The 12,903-nt window shown below is 50.7% G+C and overlaps 1 protein-coding gene across 1 annotated transcript in view; it reads left to right on the top strand.

Moving 5' to 3' along the window:
* The window catches only part of sh3kbp1 (SH3-domain kinase binding protein 1), a gene marked incomplete at its 5' end in the record, with an annotated part of 31,734 nt that overhangs the window by 5,139 nt on the left and 13,692 nt on the right, over nucleotides 1-12,903 (top strand). The window lies entirely within an intron of this gene.

The following is a 12,903-nucleotide window of genomic DNA, read 5'->3' as shown; positions in this document are numbered from 1 at the left end:
GCTTAGTTATGAGGAATTTGATTTGGTTTGATTTGAAACCTTTATTTATTCAGGGAAGAGGTTTGAGAGCAAGCTCTCTTTTCCAACATAGCCCTGATTACATACAAAATAACACATACAGTACAAAATACAAAAATAGAATACAGTACAAAACATACAACACATACAATACAGTATACAAAGTAGAAAATAAGCAATGAAAATAAATAACAGAAATGACATCCGATAGGAGAGTGGCAGACACACCTATAGGAAGCATGTGTAGTCCCTATGTAACATATCATCTATCTATAAGAACCCTAAATGTTTCCAGGGAGACTAGATTTTCCAATTTAAGTGTGTTCTGCAGCTTATTCCACCTGTGTGGGGCATAAAAACTAAAAGCACTCTCCCCTGCCTTGGAGTTCATGCGGGGAGCATTTAAAGGACAATGCTAGTTTTTGACAACCTGGACCTTATTTACGACATATTATAAGACGTCTGACTCACCGAGATCACTTTGGTGTAGTTCGGAGGCATGTAGAATAAATTTAAAATCCAGCGCGAGCCAGTATATCCATGTAATGGCGGTGGTCGGGGCACTTAGAATGCAGTTTCTAAAAATCTATTTTCTGCCGCGAAACGGATGTTTTCATCAATCTGTCTTTATGAATCGCTAGTTGTGCTTACATAGAGCATAGGCCTGTTGTGGTTTTTCACATGCCTCTGTAATATGATCTATAGAAACGTCTTTAGACACGAAATAGCTTCCTCACTTGCTCCAACACGCATGCGCACAGCGTGCTGGAGCAACGATTGCGCGCTGTGCGCATGTGTGCTGGAGCAAGTGAGGAAGCTATTTCGTTTAGAAAGACGTTTCTAAAGATCATATTACAGTCCCCGTGCGAATCCGCCGCAGAAAGTTCAAAAAATCTAACTTTTGAGAATGTTGCCACGCGCCAAATCCTGGCCGCCGAGTTCGGCGATTCGTGCCGCCCAGTTTGCGTGAATTGTATTGACTTTCTATGTAAACTCGCCGCGCCGCAGGAAAAATGTGGGCCCGGTGTGAACACAGCATTAGTCTGTGTGGTCAGGGCATCTTTAGTTCCGAGGTCAATACTACACTTTGTAAAAAATAGAAAATAAAAACCTGTTAGTGTCCCCTACCCGGCAAAGCCAAAGGTGGGGGACAGTAGACCCCCATACCTGCATCCCATCACACATGTACCAGAGCCCACCACTTGGGGGCGGTGGCCACAATTCGTCTTCCCATTGCCAAGTACATTTTGCTTTGTGCATGTAAAACTATGCTTGGGGTCTCAGTAAAAGTATAGTCTATTCTATCTGGAGGCCGTCTACTTTCTAAAACAACGGAGTTCAGAGCTTGAGGTGTTTAGTAGCTCTTTTGGTGCTTGTTTTGTTGCATATGGACAGTAGTGGCAGTCCAAGGCTGAGCTGAAACACTGACATAATGGGTGCGTTAAGTAGCTGAGTGTTCAGTGAGCGAATGCTCACTCTGAGCGCTGAGCGTTTTTTTTTCCACTTAACGGTCTGCTCTAACAGCGCTGAGTTGCTAGGAGACGAGAACTTTAATCACCATATGTTGTCTTTCTGCCACTATAGCTAACATTAGCTAGCAAAAGCACGTTAAATTTTTTTGACCCGCTGAGAAAAATCCTTGCCGTTACAACGTTAGCTAATGTCGGCAAATTATCAAAATGGAATTTAAATGTAATGTTATTTATTTATCTTCGCTTATACGTCGAAGTTCTTCTTCGGTTACAAAAACGGATGCATTTATTTTGCCATCCGACAGGCGTACCAGCATCCTTTCGGCATTCATCTTTATTTTATTTTTTTGTTCAGTGATGATGATTATGATGTGGTGTTTGGCTCAAACAGATCAAAGTTCAAAACTGCTTACTTGTTCCCTGAGCAGCTCAGGTAGAGTGTAATTGAGCAACCCGTTAAGTAAATTCTGATCACTGATCGCTGACTGAGCGCTCAGCTACTTAACGCACCCAATAACATGAGATTTACTCAAAATGGCCGCCACAGCACTTAAGGAATCCATTGAAAATAATGTTATGCTTTTTTCTAACCTTCAAATTTGTTTTACAATCAGAGTTTGATAGAGCAGAGCGAATGTAACCCAATGGTCAGAAGTTATCTATCATTCTACCACCGAATCCTTTCATTTAACTGCAAACTGTCGGACATGTAAAAAGGCTTGTGAGTCGACATGGTGATATGCGTGAGGCATACATTGCTGACATTTCAGCAGCTTGGCGCTCGGTGGCAAACGGACACGCAAGGCTGCTCACACACACACACACACACACACACACACACACACACACACACACATACACACACACACACACACACACACACACACATTGCTGTGCCTTCTGTCACCTCAGCCTGTCACGCTCCGCTTTGTTCCCCAGTGACCCGTCCCTGCTCTGTTTAACCCTTTCTTGTCTGCCCTCATGCATGCTTGTTTTCACATCACCTGTGTCTTGTTGATTAGTCCCCACCTGCTCCTCGTTAGTCCTCCCTGTGTGTGTGTGTGTGTGTGTGTGTGTGTGTGTGTATATATATATATATACAGTAGGACCCCACTTATCCGAACCCAACGGGACCGAAGGTCGTTCGTATCTCTGAAATGTCCGGATGACTGAAACTTATGTTAAAATGCACCAAATTCAATAAGTAGTATACTTGTTTCATATAGACTCATAATAGACCAATAAATACCCTTAATTACTTGTGAAAATGCATCAAAATTGCAATCAAATAGCCAACGAAACTCATATAGCCTAGCCTATAATAGACCTACAGTAGCCTATAATAAAATAACCGAATTTCCACTTGAGTGCGTGCTTTGATCAAATACAGTACTTTATTCTCAAATGAGGCGTACGCTGCATCGATAGGCTACTGTATTCGCAGAACAAAATGGTATAGCCTAAAAACAACCCAACATTAGAACAATTAGAGCAAATGATAATCAATAAATAAATAAATGAAATGACAGACAAGTTGTCGTGTCTCTAAGTCAACCGATGTAGGCTAACGTGGGCTGTAGGCTATTATTTAACAAATACAGTAGGTCTAGTAGGCTAATCTACATGCCCACAACACGTCTGTGTTCCTGAAGTCCATTAACTGGGAACGAAAAATGAGTCGATGCTGCTTCAGGTTGCTGACGCGCTTTCTGGCTACCAAGGAATGCAGCTCTCGCGCAGCAGACTCGTTTGCGTTTTGCGCTCGACATTAGAGCAAAGAAATGAAACATGACAGTAGGCTACAGCCTACAGGCAACATGTAGGTCTACATACAGTTCTGTTTTTTTTCACAGTAGGATACAGTACTGTAATGAAAATCCCACCAGTAACCAGATAGCAGGCTAAAAAAAAAAGTTTTTTAAGCCTGTCCGGTAGACCGGGAGGTTCGGATCTCTGAAGTTCGGATGAGTGGGGTCCTACTGTATATATATATATACACACACACACACACACACACACACACACACACACACACACACACACACACACACACACACACACAAATACTCACACATATACTATATATATAAACACAGTATATGTGTATGTGTATATTAGTCCTCCCTGTGTGTGTGTATATATATATATATATATATATATATATACAGACACACACTGTGTTCAGTTATCAGAGCCTTATTTTGTCTTGTGCATGTTAGTCATGTTCCTGGTGTTTGGATTTACTTGTTGTTTATTCTGGATAGAAAATGCACTAAATCTTCGTCAGCTGCCTCGAGCGTCTTGCGTTTGGGTCCTCTACTTTCGCTGCTACACGCCTCTACCCTTGACCCGGGCGCATGTGGGTTTTTGGTTGTTGTGTGTTAGAATGTGCCCAGCGTCGTTGCTTCTGCTGAGCTGAGCTATAATTTCACTGATCGTTCCAGTATTGAGCTAGCTGCAGTTTTTATGCAGGCTCTCACTAGGCTACTATGGAAGTCAATGGAGCACCCATAAATGCGTTGGAAGATGGGAATTACGTCTGAGACGGGAAGCACAGGGTATTATCTTACCAGTCTCAGTATGCTCTCCTGTGAAATGTATCATAATCCAAATATTTTTACATGTTTGGCATAGCTTTTTTTCACCTCTCCCACAGATGACTATGTGCAAGTCAAGCCAAACACCTAAAACTATTGGGATTGTGATATATTTCACAGAAGCTAGCTCAATACTGGAACGATCAGTGAAATTATGGTCTCTGTGTTTCAGGTTCATGGTAGACAGACCACAAATAGGACTAAACGTTCAAAATAGCACTCTACCCCTTTAATAATCCCCATGGGGAAATAGATAAATAAGATACTTTAAAAATCCCCGTTGGGGAAATTTGGGGTTTCAGCAATGGAAAAGTACAAAAGCACTGGGGAAAAAAGTACAGCGGAATAAATCAGTCAATCAATCAAAGCTTTATTTGTATAGCGCATTTCATACCCAGAGGCAACACAATGCGCTTTACAGAGAACAAGGGAGGTGGGCATACGACCCACCCCTACATATTCCAGAGGGAAGCAAAAAACCAGTATCACCCGGGGGCCAGATAAGTGAGCTGTAAAAATTCTTCCCTGACCCCTCTCAACAAGGCGATCGAGCAAGCTCCTGGAGTATGTTTGTCTACCGGCTAAGAACATTTATAAAGCAATAAATAAAATTAAATTAAATTTTCAGAGTAAGAGAGGCTAAAAACATCATGGGAGAGACATGTCAAATACTGGTGTGTGTTTGCCATGGCCCAGGCCTAAAGCTGGAAGTGGGCTGGTGTATGTCTGTGTGTATATGTGTGTGTTAACTAAATGTTAAGACATCCACAGCAGACACAGGGGTATCTATCGGACTCAGGGTGGTCTGCTGGTGACAGTGGGGTATCCACTGGACATGGTTAGAAGACAGGAGGGAGAGAGAGCACTAGGGAGAGGGAAAGCAGGCTTTTGGAACTGTTAAAAGTTCAGTACCTGAGGATCTGAGTGGTCTGTTGGGCATGTACCTAACAAGCATGTCTGAAATGTATTCTGGTGCGTGACTGTGGAGAGATTTATAGACTAGTAATAGTATTTAGTAGTAATAATACTAATAATAATAGTAATAAAGAATATACCTGTACATAGAATACATAATATATTAAATGAAATTACAAGAAATATATACATACAGTATGCATAAATATAGGATATATACATACATAAAGTCTATATAGATATGTCTAATAATACTCAAATATTCATACATGCACACATGTATCCACAACACAGGAACACTCAGGAACACTCAGGAACACACATGAACACTCAGGAACACACATGAACACTCAGGAACACACAGGAACACTCAGGAACACACAGGAACACTCAGGAACACACAGGAACACTCACACCAGCTTGTTCAGTTTGTGTCTCCCCAGAACTGGTGCTGCCTCCCTAGCAGGCCACGGCAAAGAACTGTGAGCTATAAATGCACATGGTGTGTGTCTGTATACGTGTTATTTTGTGTGTGCTTGTGTGTTTGATCATGGATTGTATATAGCTGATGTAAACAAATGTTCTAAAAAAAACATACATACAAACATGCAGTGTGCATACTGTAGATAAGCACATGCATAATCTCAACGCACACACACACACACACGTTGTTGACTTTATGTAACGAAAAAGTCATAGGGGACTGTCACAATAACTGTGAACCATTTGTGTTGGTTTGTGTGTGTGTGTGTACACGCATGTATGTGTCTATGTGGTCAGACCCCACCACTTGTCTGTGACTAAATGGTCAGGGCCACTCGGGCTACTGACATGCAGTGTTAATTTTGACAGCAAATTATGATTTTGTTTTAGTCATAGTCTTTTGACTAAAATGCCATTTAGTTTTAGTCATATTTTAGTCATCTGACTTGTTTTAGTTTTAGTCTAGTTTTAGTTGACTAAATATCATTACAATTTTAGTCGACGAAATCTACCATAGATTTAGACAACTCAAATTTAACAGGCTTAGTTCAATCAATCAATCAAGTTGGATTTATATAGCGCCCTTCATGAAACCCAGAGTCCAGTATTCATTCAGACAGTCATACCGGTGGTGGTAAGATACATCTGTAGCCACAGCTGCCCTAGGGCAGAAACAGATACAGCTGCCCTGGGGCAGATACAGATACAGCTGCCCTGGTGCAGACTGACAGAAGCGTGGCTGCCTCTGTCAGACAGTGTCATAATGAAGCATTCCTCTCCCCCAGTCTGATGCTAACTGTGTCTGTGCCTGATATAGCAAGCTATAACATTATCATGTCAGCACTAGTTGGCTAGTCAGGCTAGCTAACATCAGGCACAGGCTAGCTAACGTCACCGGAGGAGAGGGGCTATGGCGGCGCCAGGTAGCTAACTGTTCGTGTCTTATCCATCTAGCTACAGTATAACATTAGACAGCAGCAGTAGTTGCTTAGCTAGCTTACCCAGACTAGCTAACGCTAGATACCCCCGCCAGCCGCCACAAGCATAGCCCCACTTGTTGCTAGCTAACCTGTGCCTAACATTAGCTAACCTGTGCCTAACATTAGCTATCCACTAACGTTAGCGTTGCAATGATCAGACACTTCAGTTCTATTTCGTGGAGCTCCGCCCCACAGGGCTAGCTCCTATTGGCTAGCGAAACTCAGCTAGCTACATTGACTGAAGAAAAAAACATACACGCACCTGTGTCCAACCAGGTCCGGTGCACCACTGTATAAGCGGGCTACGCCCGCACATCTGCTCCTTCGAAATTTTCAGCTCGCATTGCTACTGAAAGAAGATAAGAATGTCTACTCAGCGGACCCAAGCGGAGCTGGCGGCGTCCCTAGATGACCCCCTGCCGGCGCCGATTGATCCGCCGGATCGTTTCTGTGTGTGCGGCTCCCGCTACAGCGACGTGGGACACCACCTCTGCTTCCGCTGTCTGGGGCCGCAGCACGCCAGAGCGGGTCTGGCTCCGTCCCCCGCCTGCGAGATCTGCGCCCTCCTGGACCCCATGGAGAGGATGCTCCGGGCGCATTTCTTCGCTCCGCCGCCGCTGGAGACTGAAGGTCTGGTCCAGCTGGTCGGCGAGGACATCGGCGCGCCCCCGCAACAACCGGCGGCCCCGATTACCTCCCTCGCGCCTACGGATGATGAGGAAGAGCTCTCCGAGGCAGACGAGGGTCTCTCTGCGTCGGAAGCCACTACGGCTAGTGGCGCCTCCTTCCCGGGGCGGGGTTCCTTCGATCGCGACCTGCCCCGGCTGCTGGAGAGAGCCGCGCATCACCTCGGTATCTCCGTCCCGGAGGTTGCTGCGACTACGGGGCTCCCACTGTGGAGCTCCGTCTGCTACGGGCGTCCCTCTCAGCCTACTCCTCGTCTCCTGCCGGCTATGCCTGACCTGGAGGCGTTCGTCGAGGCTGAATGGGAGCGGCCGTTGGCCATCAGAGGTCCGCTTCGCCAGTTCAGCAGAGCTACGAGGGTAACCGGCTGGACTGACGTAGCAGCTATCGGCTCTCCTCCTCTGGAACCCGACATTGCAGCGGTCCTGGTGCCTGGTTCCTCCGCCTGGGGCTCGGCCAGGAAGCCTCTCATGCCGGACGTCAAGGACAAGACAACCCTGTCCTTGGCCGACAAAGGTTTTTCTCTGGCCGCGCAGGCCGTGGCTGCCTCCTCCTCCATTGCTATGCTGGCCATTTACATCGGCCAGCTAGCTACGGAGCAAACCCCCCCCTCTATGGATGAAGACAGGAGAGCGGAGATGGCCGAAGCCGCCGGAGCCGTTGCTCAGCTTGTGAGAATCTCCGCCTCCTGTCTCGGTGGAGTGATGGCCACGTCGGTGGTGCAGCAGCGCCACCTATGGCTCTCCCTGACTCGTCTGCGCGAGGAAAACAAGGGTGTCCTCCTCAACTCACCGGTCAGTAGGGAGGGGTTGTTGGGGCGGCTGTGTCTAACATCCTGGAGCAGTGTCGCAGCCAGGAGCAGGACCGGCTCCTCCTCGCTCGCCACCTCGCTGCTCCGGGGGAGCGCAGTGTGCCGGCACGTCCGCGTGCTCCGGCTGATGCTGCCGCGACTGGGAGCAAGCGCCGGCGAACACACAAGGCTAAACAACCTGCCACGGGGTCCCGCCCCGCTACGGCCCATGGACCGGCTCGCCCGGGCTCCTGGACTGCGCACGCGGCTCCTCCCCCGCGACCTCCCCCTGCCTACCCCGCCCAGGGTGCCGGGACCGGTCCGGCGTCTTCAAGCGCGCCCACCGCTCCGCCTCCGGCTTGGGGTAGGAAGAGGCGCACCTATTGACGGTGCGTGGAGATGCGTGACTGTGTTGTGCCCACACCACGCTCTGTTAAGAGCGGCGGTGAGCAAGTTTCCCTGTTCAATAAAGCAAACACGATGCAACGTTATCAAGCTGGTTGTAATGTGCAGTCCGCATCTCCTCCCTTTTCAACTACTGTAATGTTCTCGGCTAGAGCCGCTGGGTCTTCTGTGAAAGAGTCAGAATTGACCACGGCAGGTCTCGCCGCAGCTGGAAGACCGGCTCGAGCCGCGGAGTCTTTTCCTGCTAAAGCAGACGTGACTCACGCGGGGCTCGCCGGCTCAGCTGATGTGATGTATTCGGCTAGAGCCACCGGGTCTTCCGTGCAAAAGTCGGAATTGACCATGGCAGGTCTCGCCGCAGCTGAAAAACCGACTCGAGCCGCGGAGTCTTTTCCTGCAAAGAGAGCAGACGTGACGTGCGCAGCTCTCGCCGGTTCAGCGAATGTAATATATTCGGCTAGAGCCGCCGGGTCCTCTGTGAGAAAGTCAGATTTGACCACGGCAGGTCTCGCCGCCCCTGTTCTAAACAGACCGTTTAGGTTTTTAACAGAGGGGATGTGTGCACCCAGGCCAAGTGCTATGGCTGTACTGCCCTGTTCGGAGTTTTCTCGGGACCGACCGCTGGCGGGGTTTAGCGGCGAAAAAGATGCGCTAGACCCCCAGACGGCGTTCGTTCATTCGGGCCGAGCGTTCGAGCCTCTCCCTGTGTGTTCGACAGGTAGAGAGTTTTCACGCTCACCGGTCAGTGAGAATACTTCCATGTTTACTGCCTCGGCTGGCTATTTTCATGAGCAGCCGAGGCGTCGCTCCGTCAGTGTGTGTGATACCAACGCTCGGCCTTTAGCTAAAAGGAGCAGGCCTATGGTGTCTGATATCCACACTTCATCTCACAACGTGCTCCAGTCGCATGGTTTTCGCCTGGCCGCTTTGTGTGATGTTGGCGCGAAATCACTGCCCGCCTCTCATGTCCCGTCTAGTCGGTCTGCGAAAGACGGCACCTTGACAGATCATGCAAATGAGAAGGCGGGGCTTCCCGCATTGCAACACTCCGCCGTTTTCTCTCAATGGGATGAGCAACGGCGGCTTGTTAGCAATGCGGACGGTGTCGGCTCACTTCCTCTTTTTGTGAATGAAGTGCTTCTTGACAGGAATGCCATTCATCCTCGCGCTGTTCAGGGACATGGAACTCCCAATGGGGATTTTTCCTCTCCCTTTCGAGGGTGGCCCGCCTTGGGCCAGGACAGCAGAGTTTCTCAGCTGTCCGGTGGCGGTCAGGGCCAAATTGAACTATGGCAGGTTCCTCGATCTGTTCCCGCGATCTCCGGCACAACCTCTTTCCAACCGCTTCACAGTCTGGCAGGAGAGATGTCTCCTGGACATCTGGTTGCAGCGTGTTCTACGGGAAGGGTATCTCATTCAGTTTTGTTGCCCCCCACCGCCCTTCACGGGCGTAGTGGAGACAGTGATACCGCGTCCCGCTCAGGCTGCCGCTCTGTCAGCAGAGATTGCAGAACTGATGGCGAAGGGAGCGGTAACTGTGGTCCCGTCAGACCAGAGGGACGAGGGATTTTATTCCCGCTACTTCCTCGTGCCAAAGAAGACGGGGGGCGTGAGGCCAATTTTGGACGGTGGCGAATCTGAAGTTCCATATGCTTACGGTGCGACAAATGCTGGAGGCATTCCTTCCCGGCGATTTTTGCACCAGCATAGACCTCAAGGACGCTTACTTCCACATACCGATAGCTCATCGGCATCGGAGGTTTTTGCGTTTCGCCTACCTGGGTGTGGCGTACGAATATACCAGACTCCCGTTTGGATATGCGCTCGCCCCCAGAACCTTCTCCAATTGTGTGGAGGCGGCGTTGAGGCCACTGCGCCGGCAGGGCATCAGGATCCTGGCGTACCTGGACGACCTGCTGGTACTGGCTCCGTCGCCTTTGTTGGCTCTGATGCATACCGCCACGGTGGTGCGGCATCTCACCGACCTGGGGTTTGCAATCAACTGGGAGAAGAGTGCTCTGTGGCCGGCCCGTCAGATTGTTTACCTAGGTATCAATCTGGACACGAGCGCCATGAGAGCACGGCTATCCGATTCAAGGAGGGAAACACTGGAGAAGAGTCTCAGTGTTTGCCGTCCTTCTCGAAAGATCGCGGTTCTGTCGATCATGCGCCTTCTGGGTCTCATGGCAGCCGCCCATGTGGTAGTGTCACTGGGCCTTCTTCACATGAGGTGCGTGCAGAGATGGTTCGCGCGGCTTCGTCTGGACCCTGTGAGGCACAGACGGCGCCTTGTGCGGATGCCGGGGTCGTTGTCAGCAGACCTCGACTATTGGAGGGACCGGCGCGTAATAGCGCACGGTGTTCCAATAGGCAGGGTGTCGGCTCACGTCGCTGTCTTCACAGACGCGTCTCTAAGCGGCTGGGGTGGTACATGTCTGTCCCAGGCCGTAGGTGGTTTGTGGGCCGTCGGAGAACGGCGCCACATCAACCTCCTGGAGTTGGAGACGGTGCTACTGGCATTGCGCCACTTTGTACACCTGGTACAGGGGCGCGATGTGCTGGTGCGGTCAGACAACCAGACCACAGTAGCTTACATCAACCGACAAGGGGGAGTCCGCTCGCCAGCGCTTCACCGTCTGGCGGTAACGCTGTGGCGATGGGCTCATGTCAATCTCCGGTCACTGACAGCGCGGCACATTGCCGGCCGTCTGAACGTCGGGGCGGACCTGATGTCTCGGGGCGGGCCTCACCCGGACGAGTGGAGCCTACATCCTCAGATAGTGGCTCAGCTCTGGACCCGGTTCGGCAGAGCAGGGGTGGATCTCTTTGCTTCGAGAGAGAACGCGAAGTGTCCCCTCTGGTTCTCTCTGAGACAGCAGGACCAGCCTCCGCTGGGCGTGGATGCGTTCGCGCATGCCCCCTGGCCGGGGGCGCTGCTGTATGCTTTCCCGCCGATGGGGCTGATTTTACCATTGTTGGCCAGGGTGCGGTCAGAGGGTGCATCGGTAATACTGATAGCGCCGGACCGCCACTGGGCGAGATGGTATGCAGAAGTGATGGCCATGACTACTGTAGAACCGTGGCACATCCCTCATTGGCCGAACGCTCTGTCCCAGGCGGAGGGCTCAATTTGCGCACCTCCAGTCTTGGGACGGCCGCTGGTGGCCTGGCTCTTGAACGGCGGAGATTGTCTGATAGGGGACTCTCTCCGGCCGTGATCTGTACAATTCAGAGCGCGCGCGCGGCTTCCACTGCCTTGGTTTACTCTGGCAAATGGGCTGCTTTTGCGCGTTGGTGTGAGGAAAGGGACTTCGCTCCCGAGTCATGCTCGGTCGAGGCGATTTTGGAATTCCTTCAGCACCTGATGGATCATGGTGGCGGTTTGGCAGCATCCACTATCAAGGTGTATGCGTGTGCTATTTCCGCATGCCATGAGGGGTTCGCCAAAACTACGGTTTTCGGGCATCCCCTGGTTAAACGCTTCCTGGCCGGCACGCGCCGTCTTCGCCCTGTGCGTAAGGCTGCGGCGCCGCCTTGGGATTTGCTCTTGGTTCTGGATGCGCTATGTAAAGCGCCGTTCGAACCAATGGAGCGGATATCTCTCAAGTGGCTATCGATTAAGACCGCGCTGCTCCTTGCTCTGACGTCGGGCAAGCGGGTCAGTGATCTGAGGGCGTTGACAGTTTTTCTCATCACGGGTGATGGGAGCAAAGCTGTGTTGCGCACGGATCCATCTTTCGTTCCGAAGGTGGTCCGGGGCGCCTATAGAGCACAGGATTTGGAGCTGGGAGCCTTCTATCCTCCACCTCATGCGAGCGAGGAAGAGGCCCGCCTGCATTTGTTGTGTCCTGTGCGTGCGTTGACGTGTTACGTCCAGCGCACGGCTGCGGTCCGCACCACCCCCCAGTTGTTGGTTTGCCACGGCCCAGGGAAGGTGGGTTCTCCGTTGTCGAAACAGCGTCTCTCCCATTGGATCTGTGAGGGCATCGCCCAGTCTTACGTGACTGCGGGTCGTCCTCTGCCTGGTGCTGTTCGGGCACACTCCACAAGGGGTGTGGCCACGTCAGTTGCCCTGTTCAATGGTGTGTCAGTGGAGGACATCTGTGCGGCGGCGACTTGGTCGTCCCCGTCTCCTTTTGTCCGTTATTACCTTTTATCCATGTCCTCTGTCTCTGTGGCGTCATCTGTGCTAAACACAGCCGCCGGTGCGAGCCAGCGTTAGACAGGATTTTTCATGTAGGTGTTCGGCTCGAGTCGCCGGGTCTTCTGTGAAAGAGTCAGAATTGACCACAGCAGGTCTCGCCGCTACTGGAGAACCGGTTTGAGCCGCGGGGTCTTTTCCTGCTAGGAAAGCAGACGTGACTCACTCAGGTCTCACCGGTTCAGCTAAGGTAGGAGCAGGCCCGTCTAGTGACGTTCCGCTCCTGTTTATGTGTGAGGCTGGGACGGGCTTGTTACGGAGTAACCGCTTTGGTCCAGCTCTCGCCCCACGTACCTCTCCTTGCCCTCGGCTGTGATAGACTGAGTGTGGCGGGGTGGGGCCAGTGCTTGGGTCGGAT

This window comes from Borostomias antarcticus, assembly GCF_949987555.1.
Source record: "Borostomias antarcticus genome assembly, chromosome: 9".
Lineage (NCBI taxonomy): Eukaryota > Metazoa > Chordata > Actinopteri > Stomiiformes > Stomiidae > Borostomias > Borostomias antarcticus.
The sequence above is the reverse complement of the archived record's forward strand: the minus strand, read 5'-3'. Positions and strand labels throughout refer to the sequence as shown.